The following is a 19,202-nucleotide window of genomic DNA, read 5'->3' on the forward strand; positions in this document are numbered from 1 at the left end:
TGAATCTCTGTCCAAAAAAAGGGAAAATCCTGCTCAGCCCAGTGCTAATCAAATACAAATTTATTTCTTAAGGTAACAGTTCAAAGAGATTGTAAAAAAAAAATGGCTATATGTTAAATGAATATTCAATATTTTAATCAGGGTGTCCAGCAAACCTGGAAAACACGGAAAACGGAATTATCAGGGAAATTGGTGGTTTGGGAAATATCAGGGAATTATCAGGGAATTCGTGAAAAAAAACCCAGAATAAATCAGGGGGGAAAACCAAACTGTATTAAAATGTTTAAAAGTCAGAGAAAAATCATGTAAAAAAATCTGGATTGTGCTGCCTGGCAGAATCAAGCAAAAATGAGCATAACTGTGGCAACAACTTGCTTCCTCAGCTACCGATATTTCTCCATGGCCGTTTGGTATGATGTCATCTACATCTGTGCCTTAACCAGACCACAATTTACAGGGAAATGTGAGGGAATTTCATATTGCTTTCCCCCTGGACACCCTGTATAAAAGGGTAGCTAAAAATTGTGAAAGGAGTACCTGTAAGAATTTTATATTCAAAGTATATCTAATTGTTTGAAGAATAGATATTAATCAGTGACAAGCTGTCTTCTAGTTCAGTCCTTCTATTACATGGAATTAATACTTGGTTCACACATTATATGAAGCCAAGCCTGATTAACTATAATTTAATTAAACCCGTTGACTAGATTTGCAAATGCGTTAAAATCAGAATTGGGCTACTTGTAACCCTAGCTGTGTAATTGGCTCTTGAAGACTTGGAAATGACTCTTGCAACTATTAGGAAAAAAAACCAACTACTTTGATATATTTCAACTTTCACTATTCTGAAATGTAAACCACATGGAAGCTGTAGTCCAAGTTTAAAATGCATTTATATTCTTATCTTATTTAAATACCTTAGATGCTTATGGTCCTGCCTACTGCAATCCACTCCCTTAAAATCATTAAGAGCAGCATCCTGGATAAAGCCATAACCACTATCTCCATGATAGCATCAGTACCCTGCTTACATAAAGGTTCTCTACAGCTGGCTTTCTATTGTCCCAGAAGATTTTAAGCTACAGTCTCCATCACATTTTGAAGAATAACTAGTATACCATTCTCTGTTCTTTTTTCACACATCACATGTATTCACATTAAGATAAAATCTGGAGGATTGTACGTGCGAATTTTAAAAGTCTGTTGCCAGATACATCTCTTGACAATTATGATTGACAAAGTCACAGATCCAAACAAATTGTTTTTGGGAATTCCTTATACAGTATATACATCCCGGACACACATTACTAAACAGCTAAGTAGTCTGCAAGCTTCAACTACTCAGGATATCACCCCCAATCCACAAACATCAACTAATCAGCATACATCAATTACATTAATGACCCCAGGTGTTACCCCACTGACTCACCAGGAAGTTTCAACACAACTTGCAGCTGCTGAGCCAGCACTCCACACCCACCCACCAGTATTTATAGAGGGAAGGCAGCTCAGGTCACGCTGTGTTCGCCCTAGCACAAGGACAAAAGCACCAGCCTGAAGATGACGAATGAGACCTCATCAAAATGTCGCCAGGAATCTCTGAAACTTACATGGGAAGAAACACGAATATGCCAGGATCTTCATATATACTGTATGTATGTGTGTGTGTGTGTGTGTATGTATGTATGTACATATATATATACTGTGTGTCTGTACACACACACACACACACATATATATACACATACATACATACATACATACATACATACATACATACATACATACTTTACATACCATATTTTTTGGAGTATAAGATGCACCAGAGTATAACACACACCTTAGTTTTTGGGGAGGAAAATAGGGAAAAGAATCTGCTTTCCGGATATTCATCTGGCTAGCATCCTTAGTCTGGTCAGCTTCAGCACATTATTTTATCCCTTGGTTACTCTATTCGGAGAGGGTAAAATGAAAGCGCTTGCAAGCCAGTAAGAGCTGAGAACAGCATTAGCACCTGGAAAGAAACATTCAGAGCAAGTAGAGCAATGGAAAAAACCCTGCAAAGACTTAGGGCTTGGAAAACATTTGCAGAGAATAACAGTGAAAGAGCTTGCAAGCTGATAAGAGCTAGAAACATTGTTAGTACCTGGTTAGGGCTGGAAAGAAACTTATTCGGAGTAAGTTAGAGCAATGAAAATAACCCTGGAAAGAATTAGGGCTTGTAAAACATTCTTTGCAGAGAGAAACAATGAAAGAGCTTGCAAGCTGGGAAGAGCTTGGAAGATCGTCAGCATCTAGTTAGGGCTGGGGGGGGGGAAGCTACATTCAGAGTATAAGATGTGTTCTGTCGGGCTCTTTGGTAGACTCCTCCCGAAAATTCACAGGTACAAATTTCAGACACACCCACACGTTTGAAAATTCAAAACAATGTTCTTTATAATGAAAATTAACTTAAACTAAGCCCTCTTTTTGTATAACAAAGAGTACTCCTCTCCAAACAAGCTGGTAACTGGTACAAGTCCCTTATCAGTTTTGTGATACTTAGCTTGCAGCTGTGAGGCAATTCACAGTCCTTCTTTCACAAAGTGAAACACACTTTGCTCTGGTTTAGTTTCAAAGCGGGGAAAATCAGCACACAAAAGGTCAAACGCAGCAAAGCAGGCACGAAACACAACGATCAGATAATCCTCCACAATGGCCAAACACACAGGCTGCTCTTTATAGCAGCCTCACTAATTACCACAGCCCCACCCAACCACAGGTGGCCTCATTTTCTTTGATAATAATCTCTTGTTGTTACCTATGCATTGCTCTCCGCATGCGTGGCTGTATCATTAACTCTTGTTCTGAAGCCAAGGAGGAGCTAGATAATTGATCTCCTTCTGAACTGTCTGCCACACTCTCCTCCTCCCTGTCATTCATGTCTTCTTGGTCAGAGGAGCCTTCATTAGCAGATTCCACCGGGGGCAAAACAGGCTTGCAGCATGTGGATGTCTCCCCCGCATCCAGTCCTTGGGGCAGGAGCTGGGCCAGAGCTAACCACAACAAAGATGCATCCAAATTATCAGCCTCTTTTAGGGAGGAAAATGTGCATCTTGTACTCTGAAAAATACAGTATATATTTGAATTTTTACATATATATTTATGTTTTTAAAGAATTTAAAAATTTAAAAATTTAAAACGTTTAACAAATAACCTACATAATTGACCAGATTACTTGCGGGACCACCTATTGCCACTTGACCGGTTAGGTCCCACAGAGTTGGCCTTCTCCAGGTCAACTAGACAATGTTGTTTGGCGGGACCTAGGGGAAGAGCCTTCTCTGTGGGGGCCCCAGCCCTCTGGAATCAGCTCCCCCCAGAGATCCATACTGTCCCCACCCTCCTCGCCTTTCGTAAGAGTCTTAAGACTCATCTATGTCGTCAGGTTTGGGCTGATTAGATTTTGGCCCCTGGCTAACGAATGATTGTATGATTGTTGTAAGAATGGGTGTGACTGACTTTTAATCAATTGGGGATTTTAAATGTGTAATTTTATATTAATTGGATTAAATTTATTGTAAATCACTGTTTTTTATATGCTATAAGATGCCCCAAATCTTCAGAGAGGGGCAGCATAGAAATCCAATAAATAAATAAATAATCCACAAAAGTCGTGGATCACTAAAACTTATTGATTGTATTTTAAAAGTACCCATATAATAAAAGCATTCTCAGGCAGGACATATCCAACTTGTGCTTTTCCCAGTTCTATGTTGATCACCAGCTGTGTTTACATAACGTATATAACCAGATCAGCTAAAGACCTGGCAGCTACAGGTGCATATCATCTAAAGTTTGGTTTGCAATAAAGTTTTAAAAAATAAAATATACAGTGATAACTTGTCTTACGAACGCCTCTTCATACAAACTTTTGGAGATACGAACCCGGTGTTTAAGATTTGTTTGCCTCTTCTTAAAAACTATTTTCATCTTACGAACCCAAGCCCAGGTGCACGGGCTCTCTTGCTGCACGTGCGCTCTCTTTCTGCCGCAGGGATTCCCCTGCCTTGTGACTGCCACCGCCGGGATTTCCCATTTGCTTGCTGCCCCCGCCGGGATTCCCCGCCTCCTTTTGCTTGAACCTGCAGTCCCGAGGCGGGGAACACCAGAGCTGCCCCATTTCCCTGCCACTTTCTCCTCTAGCCCTCTGCTTCCTCTACTCCCCGCAGCCGCCCTATCCCACTGCCAAAATCCCCCCTAGCCTACCGCTTCCTTTGCCCCATCTCGCTGCTAAAATCACCCCTCCAAAAGCTTCCTACACTGCCCCAAATCGCCTCCAAAATTGCTCCCCCAAAAGCTTCCTACACCGCTCCAAATTGCTTCCAAAATGACCCCTCCAAAATTTGAGCCAAGTATGGGATTTCCAATTTTGGAATGCGTAGATATTATCACCTATTTATTATTAAACTTAAATGCCACCCAACTTCCCCCCCTCCCTTCCCAATTGGGTTGTTCCCAAAAATCAAAGATAATACAATATTATATTTAAAAGAAAGGAAAAAAGACTAAAACTGGCAACAATGAAAGATACAAGGGATCCCACTTTCACCTGCCAAGGGCCTGAATGAAGAGCTAGATTTTCATGACCCTTCTAAGTAACCACAGAACTGGGGCCCTCTGGATCTTGAGGAACCTCATTGCAAGGGATAGTTACTGTTACAGAGAGTGCTACTTTGGGGATCCTGATAGATTTCATTGTTTAATTGAAGGAATCTGGAATTTGCCAATCCTGCAAGTCTGAATTGTGATTTTATGATATGGATTATTTTATATTAATGTTTTTAATTGACTTTTTAAATTTAATATTAGATACTGTTATGTTGTGAGCCGCCCCGAGTCTTCGGAGAGGGGCGGCATACAAATCTAATAAATTATTATTATTATTAATGGGTACTATATCATTAAAAAATAGATAAAAGGAAACAGCCAAACTGATGTAACCACTTTTCAGGGATGCATGCATACCATTACATAAGACAGTGACCACACTATAATTTCTCATATTTATACATAGTGTTTACTTCATGTGCTGAATCTTCCAGATGACTGAATTAATAACTCCTTCCTAGATTTTAATTTGACATGTAGTTTAAAATGGGGAATTTTATGCTAAATTTTTGGAGTATTTTATTCAAACTATAGACCACTGTATTTCAGAATGAAAGTCAGGGTATGTGGCTGCCCAGACTAAAACAGTGTCTAAACACTGTAACATTACCACAAATTGATATAATTCTACTCTTGGTGCCTAGTCAACAATGAAACTATTTGATATTTCCTCATCTCCTCCTGATGAATCATAATGTGTGTTTATAGAATTTTTAAAATGTTGGTCAAGAACCATTATAACTAAAGTTTGAGAAGAATAGTTTACTCCAATAGGCAGACAGAGAGAGAATTTCTAAATGTGATTGTGTAAATACTTAACTGTAAGTTAAGATTTAAATCACTGAGACTGGATATTTTTTTATGCCAACTACACTGAGTATATCTTATTTTGAGGAGATCGGGAGGTTTATGCTGTAAACTTTTGGGCCTTCCTATTCTGCCCTGATAATTTTCATTTTCTATAGATAGTAGATCTATAAATGGGTTGAGAATAAATCTTGAGTCTAAAAAAATTACAAAATATTTTTAAAAATCATAAATATGCCCATCAGAGCCCTATGAAAGATCACTGAAAATGCCACGACAGCTATAATCATACTTACTGGTTACTCTTCAGCTAAACTCTTCTGGAAATCCTATACATGTAGTTCTATTCTATACTCCATTCCAAATTTTTACTTTAAAGAATAAGGGAGACATGGATGTAGCAGAGGTAGTAATTCTCCAACTTCAGGATAGAAATAACTTACAGTACTATACACTTGTATAGATTTTATACTAGTTTAATTGCAGTGCATCAAACCTCAGTAATTATAGTTTGTTAGTTACTCTTTTCTTTCACACACACCTTGCATAAACAGACACACGGTGAAATGCCAAAGCTCTAAAAAGGAACAATGATTGTTAAACCAAGTGAAATCTATAAACTTTAGCTGTGTCTTTTTGAATGATAGAACCTTAAATCAACAGATTGTATGTTCAGTTTCTTTATCACAAGAAGAACCTTTATCAAGCTTACCATCCCTGTCCTTCTCTCCTATCATCCTTTTTATCACTTCTTTATACTTTGTTATGTTAATACAAACTGATAATTCTATACTTGTTTGACAAATATAATAAATAAATAAATAAAACAAATAAATAAATAAACTTACATTAATTAAATCATCATTTCAGTCTGGAGGCTTGTAAAAAGAAAAACAGAAATGAACATTGCATACTTTCTATGATTGTAAGCTTCCTTTTTACGAATCAGGGTTAAAGGATGGAGCTGAGCATTTACTGGCTGGAAGCCCTTCCTGATGCCTATGCAGAGTTCACAGCAGATATTTTTTCCTTTGTTTGTAAACAAGCATTATGGTTAATGCTACTCTCTATTTGCCACGCTAATCTGAAGATCTCACCTCTTTTTCCACATCTTAATTAATCATTGGAATAACTTACCTCCAGAAGTTTGGGTGCTCTAAAACTGGAGGTTTTTAAGAAGAGATCACATTTAACTATTTGTTTGAAATGATAAGTTTCCTGCTTGACCAGGGAGTTTGGACTACAAGATCTCCCAGGTTCCTTCTAACACTGTTTTTATGTTATCAATGAAAATCCCAAACTTTAAAAAAAAACATGGATTGCATCTGTTAATTCATACATTTGATTTATACCCAGTTCAGATTCTGTTATGAAAGAAACTGATTTATTTTTTAATATAATTTTAAGGGAACATTAATGCATATGTGAGATTAGTTTTTAAAGACACAAGAGATTCACCCTTCTGCATTTTCTACTACTTTTCCTCTCCACTTCTTGTGTAATAAAAACAACTGATCATTAAGACATCACTGACACTGCTGAGCACTCACGATTGGAAGATCTTTCTAAAATTATCTTTAAACTGAATATTTATAAAAACATGAAAAGTGATCATGTTATATATTCAAGCTGGTCTTTTTTGGATATTTCTTACTAAACAAGCTACCAAATGCAGTAAAGATAAGCACCATGAAAAACGATTGAAACAACTAATAAATAATAAATCCCTCAGAGCATAGGATATTCAAATGGACAAGTATGGACCAATGAATTTGAAAATCAGGATGCCCTAACTGAAAAAAGCCTCTGTTTTGGTTGCCACGTACCACGTACCATATATTGTTAAGTTTTGGGTATTTGGAGAAAGGTCTCAATCTAAGATAGAAGTAAAAAGGAAGAAGTGAAGTAAGCTTGCCTTGATATACTAGATCCACACAATATAGAACTTTATAATAGAAGTTGAGCACTACAAATTGGGCTAAAGGTACAGTTGAAGTTGGTGAAATATTTTGGAAGAGTACAAAGTGTTCAAATCAGAACCCTTATTAATGTTTTAAAACTATGTGCTTTTTAGCAGCCACTTATTGAGTAAAATGTTTCATTAAAAAAGTTATGAAAGATTATCAAACTTAAAGTAGATGTATAAAGTATGTAAATATAATTTAAAATATATTAAAATAAATTTAAAGCATATACAGTAGATGTAAAACAGTCAAACTGAAAAGCAGGTTATAAGTATTTGATATACCGGTAACTTCAAAATCTATCATGTTGTTGTATTGTCTTTCAAATGTGATCACAATATGGGTGCACCAGAGATTTGTATAAGGCATTACAATGTTCACAGCCTCATTTCCCTTTTCTAAGGAAACCTAAAATAAAATTTGCTTTTTGATATCTTCTCTGAGCGATACATTATAGTCCCCATTAACGTTTTGTTTGCTGAGTTAATTAACTCAGGCTCTACCTGTATGTATAAATTTAGGCAGTTTTCTTTGATGTGTATCACTTACACTTATCTATTGTATTTGCCCTTTGCTTGTACAGTGGTACCTCTACTTACGAACTTAGTTTGTTCTGTGACCAGGTTCTTAAGTAGAAAAGTTAGTAAGAAGAAGCAATTTTTCCAATAGGAATCAATGTAAAAGCAAATAATGTGTGAGATTGGGGGAAAACACCGGGAAGGTGAAGGTCCGGTTTCCTCCCAGCAGATTCCTAGAGAGGCCCCATGGAGGCTTCTCCCTGCCTTTTCTGGTTACAGTTTTGGAGGCTCAATTTTGTAAGTGGAAAATGGTTCTTGAGAAGAGGCAAAAAAATCTTGAACACCCGATTCTTACCTAGAAAACTTAGTAAGTAGAGGCGTTTGTAGGTAGAGGTACCACTGTATTTGTATTTCTACTTTCAAATTAGTCCTGACACCTGGTGACTTCCTGAGTAAGTGTGTACTTTTGATTGCAGTATATTGGTAGTGGTTTGTCACTGTCAGTGCCTCCTTCCTGGGGCTAAGAAAAACTAACTGGATTCATGACCAAGATGAGAATCATTATAGCCTGGTTTCAAGCCCAGTGCCTTTAACTACTACACCAAATTGGATCTGTTGGTTGTTGAAAAGCATTCTGGAATAAGATCCTTCTGGATAATCCAGTCAAATTTGGACTTTACAATCCTGAGTACAGTAGTTTGATTATATCCATCAAATTTCCAGCTCATTGCTTATTTCATAATTAAGGCAATTTAGGAAGGCTCCCGTATCCTTATTTCCTCCATTGAGGAAAAAAAATCACATTAGTTTTAATATTCTATGCTTTTTGTTTTTAATTAGGTAACAATATTTAAAAGGACAAATCCTCTAATCCATAATCTTTAGATTTATGCAAGAGCCTTTTCTTAGGAACTTTATCAAAGGCTTTTTGAAAATACAAGAATACAGTATGTGCAAGCTCTCTTCTATCCATATGCCTAATGAAGTTCAAAAATGTTGGTAAGGCAGAATTTATCTTTGCGGAAACCATGTTGATTTTCTTTCAACGTTGTTTTTTCTTCTTAATGCTTAGCTTTTCTTTTGTGTAATTTCCACCAATTTTCTAGAAACAAATTTCTAATCTACAAATTCCTGGATCAATTCTAGATCTCTTTTAGAAACGGGCATAACAATACCTATCGTCTAACTCAATTTTAGAGGGAGGGGGGCTTCCAGGCAGTGGTATCAACCTCTGCGAGAATTGTCAAAAGCAGTTGTGTTGCCAACTTGTTCATAACAGGAAGAGAACTTTTACCATGCTTCCATGATTGTCATCTTGGCTTTTTGATACTACCACCTCCCCATAGGAAGGAAGATTAGCAATTTCAAAATTGAATTCTTTGAGAATACTTGGTGGGTGCCTTCAGATTTCATTATTAACAATTTAAAAAATTAGTTAACATATTTTTTCTCCTGTTACTATTTAACTTTCTAAAGCCCAGATTTATTTGGTGATTGCTTCCTTGCCCTGTATTTCAGTAAAATAGCCAAACTTTATGTGAATCAACAGTTCTCCCATAATTCACGTATAGTTAACATTTCCTGAAAACTGAGATTGGCGGTTTCCTATTTTACCTCTGAATCTTAATCTGACCAGTTAAATAGCACTGTATTGTTAAATGTTTTAGGATACACCTAGGGAGTCTAAACTCTGGGCCTGAAGATAATTGAGGAGGACCTTTTGGCGTGGAGGAGTGATATATAAATAAATTCAATACAGTTAGCTATATTACTAAATTTTCCCTTTCACACAAAATCCCGAAGATAGTCTAGTACGTTAAACACTCCTGAACTAAACAAGTTGAAGGACAGAGATATATTGGAATAACACAAATTAAATCTGCACCAGGCCTGAGAAAATGAGAAAATGCTAAAAACCCTTTGGGAAATTTTGATAGCAGCTGGTGCTTCCTGTTCCTGCATGTATGTGTGCGGGTGTGTGTTTCTTTCCTGGTTTACTGTCCAAGAGGAGTAATTCCATCAGGCTAACACAAAATACAAATGTTCACATGGCTCATTTCCACATGAGACGCCTAAGCCTGCCTTGCATATGAATATAACCCTATTTAGGATCTACTTAGTCCAGGTTTTGTTCAGGCATGCTGCTTTACTTGCTGGAAATGGTTAGTAATTATTGTATAAGACGCAGAGTATAAGACGCACCGGAATATAAAACACACCTAAGTTTTTTTTGGGGGGGGGGGAGGAAATAGGGAAAATAGGTATTTATCTAGCTAGCATCCTGAGACTGGTCAGCTTCAGCACATTATTTTATCCCCGGGTTAAGGGCTTAATTTTTTATTTTATTTTGAGAGAGTAACAATGAAAGAGCTTGCAACCCAGTAAGAGCTGGGAACATTGTTAGCACCTGGTTAGGGCTGGAAAGAAACTTACTCAGAGCAAGTTACAGTAATGAACCTAACCCTGCAAAGACTTAGGGCTTGGGAAACATGCTTCACAGAGAGAAACAATGAAAGAGCTGCAAGATAAGAGTGGGAAGATCGCTAGCAGCTAGTTAGGGCTGGGGAAAAAAAAGCTACATTCAGAGTATAAGACGCACCCTAATTATCAGCCTCTTTTAGGGAGGAAAAAGGTAGGTCTTATACAGCGAAAAATATGGTAATAGTGTCATCTAAGTGAATTGTCCTCTTCCCTTTTATGACTAGCTATCACTGGTGACCATTGTCATACCTTATATCAATAAATTTCTTAGTTTAACTGACTTTCCCCAGGCTTAGTTTCAAAGCAGGATCTTAAATTCTAAATTAAATTAGAATAGCTAGAATGAGAAGGAATGTACATTTATGCTATCACAGTCATAATCCAACCTATATATCCATAGTCATGCATGTTCTATGAACACTGATTTATTTATTTTGTTTGTTTGCTTATTTGTTTTGTCAAGTATGTATTGGTGGTATACAAAGATATAACAATATGTATATACATGATACTAGTAAAAGAGAAACAATAGGACGAGATGGAAGGCAATCTGTGGCAATTATGCACACTCCTTACTGGCCTCTTAGGGATCAGGAGAGGTCAACAGTGGATAGTCTAAGGTTTGGGGGTTAGGTGATGATACTACAGAATCAGGTACTGAGTTACTTGCATCAACTATTTGGTTACTAAAGTCGTATTTCCTGTATTTGAGTTTAGAGTTGTTTAATTTAAGTTTGTATCTGTTGTGGGCTCGTGTGTTGTGGTGGTTGAAACTGAAGTAGTCATTGACAGCAGATGATTTTATGGGCTATGCTTAGGTCATGTTTAAAGTTGAGACATCTTCGAGTTCTTCTCTACCGTAGGGTCAGGAAAAAAGAAGAAAACTGCATAAAGCATCAGGCTAGGAGATAGTGTGTTCAAGTCCTGCCTTAGCCATGAAAACATCTGGGTGACTTTGGTCCAATCATTCCCCCTCAACCCATAGGGTTCCTGGTGTAAGGAAAATAGGAGGAGAGAGGCCTGTCGGATATGTTTGCTGCCATGAGTTGTTTGTAAAAATAATAAAGGTAGATTACAAATAAATAAAAATAAAGAAGACATCCTGTTTAAAGGGAAATTACCCTTAAAGATAGCGAAAGGAAACTGTTGGCATAGTTAAGAGGCTCTTTCAGACAGTAGTTTATTCTACATTGGCCTACCCATTTCCCCACCCAATATCTTATTATTAATCCTGTCTGGGATCAAATTAAAACAAATAGATGTAATTAATATGAAAAAAATCTATACAGTTTTTCCACCTTTTAAATATGTCCAACTTTTATTAGTTTAAGTTCAGTTTATACAAAGTGACACTTTTGTGTTGGCTGTTTTCTTTGAATTTTCTAGCAGAGCATTCATCACAATGAAAAGTCCTAGAGTTAAATATACTGCTCAAAAAATTAAAGGAAACACTTAAATAACAGAATGTAACTCCAAGTAAATCAAACTTCTGTGAAATCAAATTGTCCACTTAGGAAGCAACACTGATTGACAATCAATTTCATTTTGTTGTCAGCACATTCAACTTTGTACAGAACAAAGTTTCCAATGAGAATATTTCATTCATTCAGATCTAGGATGTGTTATTTGAGTGTTCCCTTTTTTTTTTTAGCAGTGTATACGTATAATGAATGAAATATTCTCATTGAATACTTTATTCTTTACAAAGTTGAATGTGCACAACAGCATGTGAAACTGATTGTCAATCAGTGTTGCTTCCTAAGGGGACAGTTTGATTTCACAGAAGTTTGATTTACTTGGAGTTATATTGTGTTGTTTAAGTATTCCCTTTAATTTTTTGAGCAGTGTAGAAAAGTTCTAAAGCAAAGACTAGCAGTCCTGTCCCTTTGTAGATAGTCTGCTGTTGCAAGAGAATATCAGTAGTGGGCAGGGCTAAAATAAATGAAGTAATGTCAAAAAGTAGATGGAAATATGCACATTGGTTATCTTTTTCTTCCCATGGAGAATATTACGTGGAAGATGCAAATCACAATGATTGTGAAAGTGGGCTGAAGGTCACTTGCAACTTGTAAAACTATGAGTTGCATTAGCATAATTGGCAGTGTAGGAAATAATAGTCCGTCTTCATTCTGGAGCCATATCTGGTATGGAGTATTTAACAATGGACTCAGTAAAATGGACAGGCAATCAGCTGGGGAGAACACTCACAATTCCACTGATGTTTTCTCGATGACAGTTGGAGTTAACCTCAAGAAGGGTAGACATATGTCCTTTCTTGCCTGAGGATTGAGAATTGAGGCAGGAGGACAAAGATATCAATTTGACAGTCAGTCCTCATTGGCTGAAGGGATGGCGTCATCCCATTCTTGGAGGTTAGCCCCACCCACTATGGAGAATATCCTTCTGCAGATATAACTGACTAACCTAAAATAAGAAATACGGAGATGAACTGGAGATTTTGTAACATCCTGTGTTATACATTCTACATCAGTGATGGGTTGTAAATGATTATGCTACCAGATCTCATGCGCATAACGCTTCTGCACATGTTCAAAATCTTCTGAACATGTGCAGAAGTGTCCCGGGTGGGTGGGTGGAGCCTCCCGCTACCGCCGTTACCAGTTCTAAGAACTGGTCCGAATCGGGAGCAACCCACTGCTTATTTACATGTAATGGTAGTGCAATAAATGAGAAAAAAAGTATTATTTCTTGTTCTGTCGGGCTCTCTGGTAGAATCCTCCCAAAAATTCACAGGTACAAATTTCACACACACACACACGTTTGAAAATTCAAAACAATGTTCTTTATAATGAAAATTTGCTTAAACCAAGCCCTCTTTTGGTATAGCAAAGAGCACTCATCTCCAAACAAACTGGTAATTTGAACTTATCAGTTCTGTGATACTTAGCTTGCAGCTGTGAGGCAATTCACAGTCCTTCTTCTTCCACAAAGTGAAACATACTTTGCTTAGTTTCAAAGCGGGAAAAATCAGCAAACAAAAAGTCAGTCAGTAAAGCAGTCATGAAACACAACAATCAGATAATTCTCCACAATGGCCAAACCCACAGGCTGCTATTTATAGCAGCCTCACTAATTACCACAGCCCCACCCAACCACAGGTGGCCTCATTTTCTTTGAAAATAATCTCTCAGTTGTTGTTGCCTATGCATCTCTCCGCATGCGTGGCTGTATCATTAACTCTTGTTCTGAATCCAAGAAGGAACTAGCTAATTGATCTCCTTCTGAGCTGTCTGCCACACTCTCCTCCTCCCTGTCCCTCATGTCTTCTTGGTCAGAGGAGCCTTCATCAGCAGATTCCACGGGGGGGGGGAGCAAAACAGGCCTGCAGCATGTGGATGTCTCCCCCACATCCACAGTCCTTGGGGCAGGAGCAGGGCCAGAGCTAACCACAACAACTTCTATAAAGGCTGTAATGTCATTATTGTGCATAGAGAGCCAAACTATTTTTTTTTATGTGAATTTGATAGTATTCCATTAGGATGTGTAGAAAGAAAGAGACGAAAACCTAGATGAATTACTACTACTACTACAATCATTTTATAATTTTATAATAGCAGAATACTTGGTGTTTCTGTCATAGTAATTGTAGTTCTGACAAGTACAGAACTATACCCTGGAGTCATATTTAAATTTACATAAAGCTAATGGCTTTTTATATTTACTGAGCAGGAATTGAAATGGCATTGAACAGGCTTTATTGATGAAGAAGAAGGAAATAGAGGGACACAGAACTGAGTTCTCACTGTTCCACTGGAGTTTAGATGTTAATTTAGTGGCATACGTCAATGAGCAGAGTCTATTAATTTATCAAAGTACTTCCACCAAAGAATATTTAACAACATAACTATGTAACTACTAATTTATAAGAAAATTGAGAATTTCCCTCCACTTGACAGGATTATAGTAAAAGCAATGATATTTGATTGGTTGCTGATGATTCAGAAAAGAAAAGCCAGCATATATTGTCTTTTGGCAGGCTGGTTAGAATGGACCTTGGCCTCTATTCTGAATAAGCAATGACTGTATCTTCCAATTACAATGTGTGTGGGTGTTCGTGTGCAGTTAAGGAGGGAGGAAAACGCTTCAGCTGGGTTTTTCTTTCACATTACAGAAAATGATGCAAACCTATGAAGAGTAGCAAAGTGATAATACAAATACTGGAATTTTTCCCGCCTACTAGACAGTCTGGTATTTTGTGAAGTAATATATCAGTTTCTTTATCACTGCATACAGTGACAAAAATTCCTCAGTATCTTAAAAAAAAAAATTCTTAGTAAAGTCTTTCTAGTGTAGTTTGTTCCCATGTGGTGCTTAGCATTATGACAGGATGCCAAATTTAAGATAAGCTCCATAGACGAAGAGATTTATCTTCAATGAACACTCCAAGCTGGAATGCGAAATGGGGGGAAAAACATTTATAGAACTCAGTAACACATTTCACTTCCAACGAATTGCTCGGGGAACTTCCCCAGATATTCCTCCGAAAGGAAATGTGTCAAGGAATCTGGGTAAGGGAATTATTTAAGGATAGCTAAAGGAGGAGGATGAGTTGAAGAAGTGTTTATGGATATGATAATTGGAGAATTCCACATTTTATGATTCTTTTCCAATTAATACTTTATCTGATATGGTGATATGTGTAACTGTGGAAAAATTTGCCTGTGTAGAAATATATTGTCATGATATCATTTTCCCTAACATGGTATTAATTTTCAATTGCAACACCCCCGCCCCTCCCAAACCACCACGATAAAGGTGTTCTCATGTGTAGTTACGAGATTTGTCTAGAATTTATTTATTTTATTTTATTTATTCATTTCTCCAATACACAAATACATAGGAAGAAAAATAGACATGTGGTAATCAATGTTCCCTCTAATTTTTTTTCGGCGTGGGCGGAAAAGTATAGTGTCTGAGCGGTAGTCCCTTTGGGACTGGGCGGCATAGAAGTATAAATAAATAAATAAATAAATAAGAAAAAAATTCCCTTCTTTTTTATTAAAAGAAATTAATAATAAAACAAAACCAAAATCTATTACTACTATTACTATCTTCTCCTATTTTTCCATCCCTGTCTCCTCCCCCCTTGTGTGTGTGTGTATGTGTGTGTGTATGTGTGAATTATTGAACCATTTCCAATAACAGGTGAGCTATTGGAAATGGTTCAAGAGTTCACACACACACACACACACACAAACAGCTGGGGGTTTTTTTCTCTGTTATTATTTGGGTGCTTTTTACCATATGCTTTAAATCAAGAGTCATTTCTCTCTTTCTCTCTCCCCCTCTTGCTCTTTCTCTCTCTATTACTTTCTTTCTCTCTCACTCTTTCTTTCTATCTCTCTTTCTTTCTTTCTCTTCTCTCTCTTGCTATCTCTCTCTCCCCCTTTCTCTCTCTCTTTCTCACTTACTTTCTCTCCCCCTCTCTCTCTCTCTCTGTCAGCGAAGGGGCTGTGAGAGTGCTTTCTCCAAGCGCTTCAGGAATGCCTGCCCTGCCTCTACTGCAGCCCCCTTGCTGAAAGGTCCGGGATGAAAGCGCTCCCAGCGAAGGGGCTGCGAGAGGGGCGAGGCGGGCATTCCCGAAGCCCATGGAGAAAACCCTCTCTCACAGCTCCCTGGCTGGGAGCGCAGATGAGAAGAAGCCGCAGCCAGCGCCGCGGGAGAAGTTGCGTCCCAAGAAAGGAGGCGGTGGAGGAGAGGGGGCGGATCAGGCGGGCGGGGGCAGGGCTGAGAGGCCAGGGGCTCAAGGGGGCCAGAGGCACCGTGGGGAGGCAGGGGCGGCCGCGGCTTCCTTTCTTTCTACTGCCGGCGCCTCCCCCCCCCGCAATCTGGCAGGGGGATGGGGAGCACACGCCCGTGGAAAACGGTGGGCGGGGGTATTTTTGGGCGCGCACATGTGCACGCGCACAGCTTACTGGGAACGCTGGTAGTAATATATATAAGGGTAAAAGTGAACTTAGAGGAGAGGATATATGAAAGAAAGAGAATATATAAGTGATAGAAAGGAAAGACAATTGGACAGGGGACGAAAGGCACACCAGTGTACTTATGTACGCCCCTTACTGGCTTCTTAGGAACCTGGAGAGGTCAATCGTGGAGAGTCTAAGGGAGAAATGTTGGGGGTTAGGGGTTGACACAATTGAGTCCGGTAATAAGTTCCACGCTTCGATAACTCGATTGTTGAAATCATATTTTTTACAGTCAAGTTTGGAGCAGTTTGTATTAAGTTTGAATCTGTTGCGTGCTCTTCTGTTGTTGTGGTTGAAGCTGAAGTAGTCATTGACCGGTAGGACGTTGCAGCATATGATCTTGTGGGAAATACTCAAATCGTGTTTTTTATAATGTTAGTCTTCATACTAGGCATGGCATTAACTCTTACTACTACAAATAACCAGTCCTTTATTTAGGAACTTGATGACTGGAGAAGCTTCACAAACACTACTAGATGAATTGCTGCATTTTTCCAAGAAAGATGCCTTATGTCTACTAGAGAACATGTTAAATGAGCTCATCCGTACATTGTTTACACAGCAATTCTTTCTGGCCCACAAATCTGCATCCCCAAATTTATAGCTTCAATCCTTACAAATAGGACTTTTAAATTTGAGCTTTACTTAATGTACTATTTTTTCTTATATGTATATTAATTATATACTAAAACCATAAAATCATGCCAAAATTTCAGCTCATTATATAAACAGGAACATATAATTTATGCTAATATTTGAGAAAAGGAAATATAGCTAAATATAACGTATTCACTATCCTTTTCCACACCTTTCTATATTACAAACCATCCAATATATCCATAAACTTAATTTTTGTTTTACTTGCTGTTACCATTTGTCTCAATTTTTCTATTTTTTGAGACTCTTATGAGTTCCATCCAAAACTACAACTTTTTCAGTCAATCTTTTTCCTTTCAACCTATTCACATTTCTTTCATATGTTCATCACATGATTCTCAAAGTACAGTGGTACCTCTACTTAAGAAATTAATTTGTTCCGTGACCAGGTTCTTAAGAAGAAAAGTTTGTAAGTAGAAGAAATTTTGATTTATTGGATTTATATGCTTGATTTATTGGATTTATATGCCGCCCCTCTCCGCAAACTCGGAATCAATGATTCCCCATAGGAATCAATGTAAAAGCAAATAATGCGTGCAAACCCATGAGGAAAGAAATAAAAGCTCGGAATTTGGGTGAGAGGAGGAGGAGGAAGAAGAGGAGGAGGACAGTCGCTGCCGAAGGAAGAAGGTGAGGTGAGGGGAATCAAAAAAATCCAAAACTTTAAGGCTTTAAAAAAAAAGAGGGACTCTGAGGTGGCGAGGAGGAGCATGTGCCTCCCATACACTCGGTGCAAGGCTGCCTCCCATATGCTGTGCCAGAGAGAGAAACCAGACAGGAGAGAGAGGGGAACCTCCCGCTCCTTTGACCGAAAGGCACCTGCTGCTGCTGCTACCTGCTTCCTCTTCCTTCCCATGCTGAAGGGCTCCCCTCTCCTCTCACTCACTCGCCTTGTAGCTGGCGCCTTTCCTTCACTGTGGTGACTCCTCGGTTTGGCTAAAGCCAAGTTGATCCAGCCAGGGCGAAGTGCCCCCTTTTGCCTCTCTTTGCCCAGACACTCCGGGAGGCAACCTCGCATCGGGTGTATGGGAGGCAGCGCGAGCGAGTCTCCACAGCGAAGTGGTTTATTCCCTCTCCAAGTGCCCAGAGAAAGGAAAATGCTTTGTTCGCTCTGGACTACCAAAGCCTCCTTAAGCATCACCAAAATGCTCTTCTGGCAGCCCAGAAAAGCCCGCGATGGCCGGGATTAAAGGGGGAATGGCAGGAAACTGGCCGGGCCTTTGTGCTGCTCTCAAATTTCCTGGGAAATTTTTCCGGGCTCGGGTTCTTAAGTAGAAAATAGTTCTTAAGAAGAGGCAAAAAAATCTTGAACACCTGGTTCTTATCTAGAAAAGTTCTTAAGTAGAGGCATTCTTAAGTAGAGGTACCACTGTACTTCTTTTGTGCCAATCATTCACTTTTCCCTTCAGTGCACATTCAATTACCATGCCCACCCACAATGCATTCATTACGTTTTCCCAGTATGCATAACTTGATAGGAATGTATAAGGTTTCTGAATAATAGAATATCAATGATAGAATAAGCAGATCAAATAAACTTTAATAAATTGATACGTTTATTAATAAACGATATATACAACAGCAGAAATGAAAACTAAGCCGATGTCTTAGAAGAACTTGAAAGATTAAAGATAAATAAGGCAATGGGTCCAGATGGCATCCACCCCAGAGTTCTTAAAGAACTCAGATCTATCATCGCTACCCCCCTGACTGATTTGTTTAACAAATCCCTGTTAACAGGAGATGTTCCTAAGGATTGGAGAATAGCCAGTGTTGTGCCTATCCACAAGAAGGGCAGTAGAGAAGAAGCTGGTAACTACAGGCCAGTTAGCTTGACATCAGTTGTAGTTAAAATGATGGAGACTCTACTCAAAAAGAGGATAAATCAGCATCTAAAAAACAATAACTTATTGGACCCAAATCAGCATGGCTTTACTGAAGGCAAATCGTGTCAGACTAATCTCATTGAGTTCTTTGACTATGTCACAAAGGTGTTGGATCAAGGTGGTGCCGTGGATATTGCCTATCTGGACTTCAGCAAAGCCTTTGATACGGTTCCACATAAAGAGCTGATAGATAAATTAGTGAAGATTGGAATTAATCCCTGGATAGTTCAGTGGATTTCAAGCTGGCTG

General features: G+C 38.4%; 1 long non-coding RNA gene across 1 annotated transcript in view; it reads right to left on the minus strand.

Annotated features, from left to right (window-relative positions):
- The window catches only part of LOC139165048 (uncharacterized), a 213,169-nt gene that overhangs the window by 26,591 nt on the left and 167,376 nt on the right, over positions 1–19,202 (minus strand). The gene's annotated exons all lie outside the window — the stretch shown is intronic.

Source organism: Erythrolamprus reginae, chromosome 3, assembly GCF_031021105.1.
Source record: "Erythrolamprus reginae isolate rEryReg1 chromosome 3, rEryReg1.hap1, whole genome shotgun sequence".
Taxonomy (NCBI): Eukaryota; Metazoa; Chordata; class Lepidosauria; order Squamata; family Dipsadidae; genus Erythrolamprus; species Erythrolamprus reginae.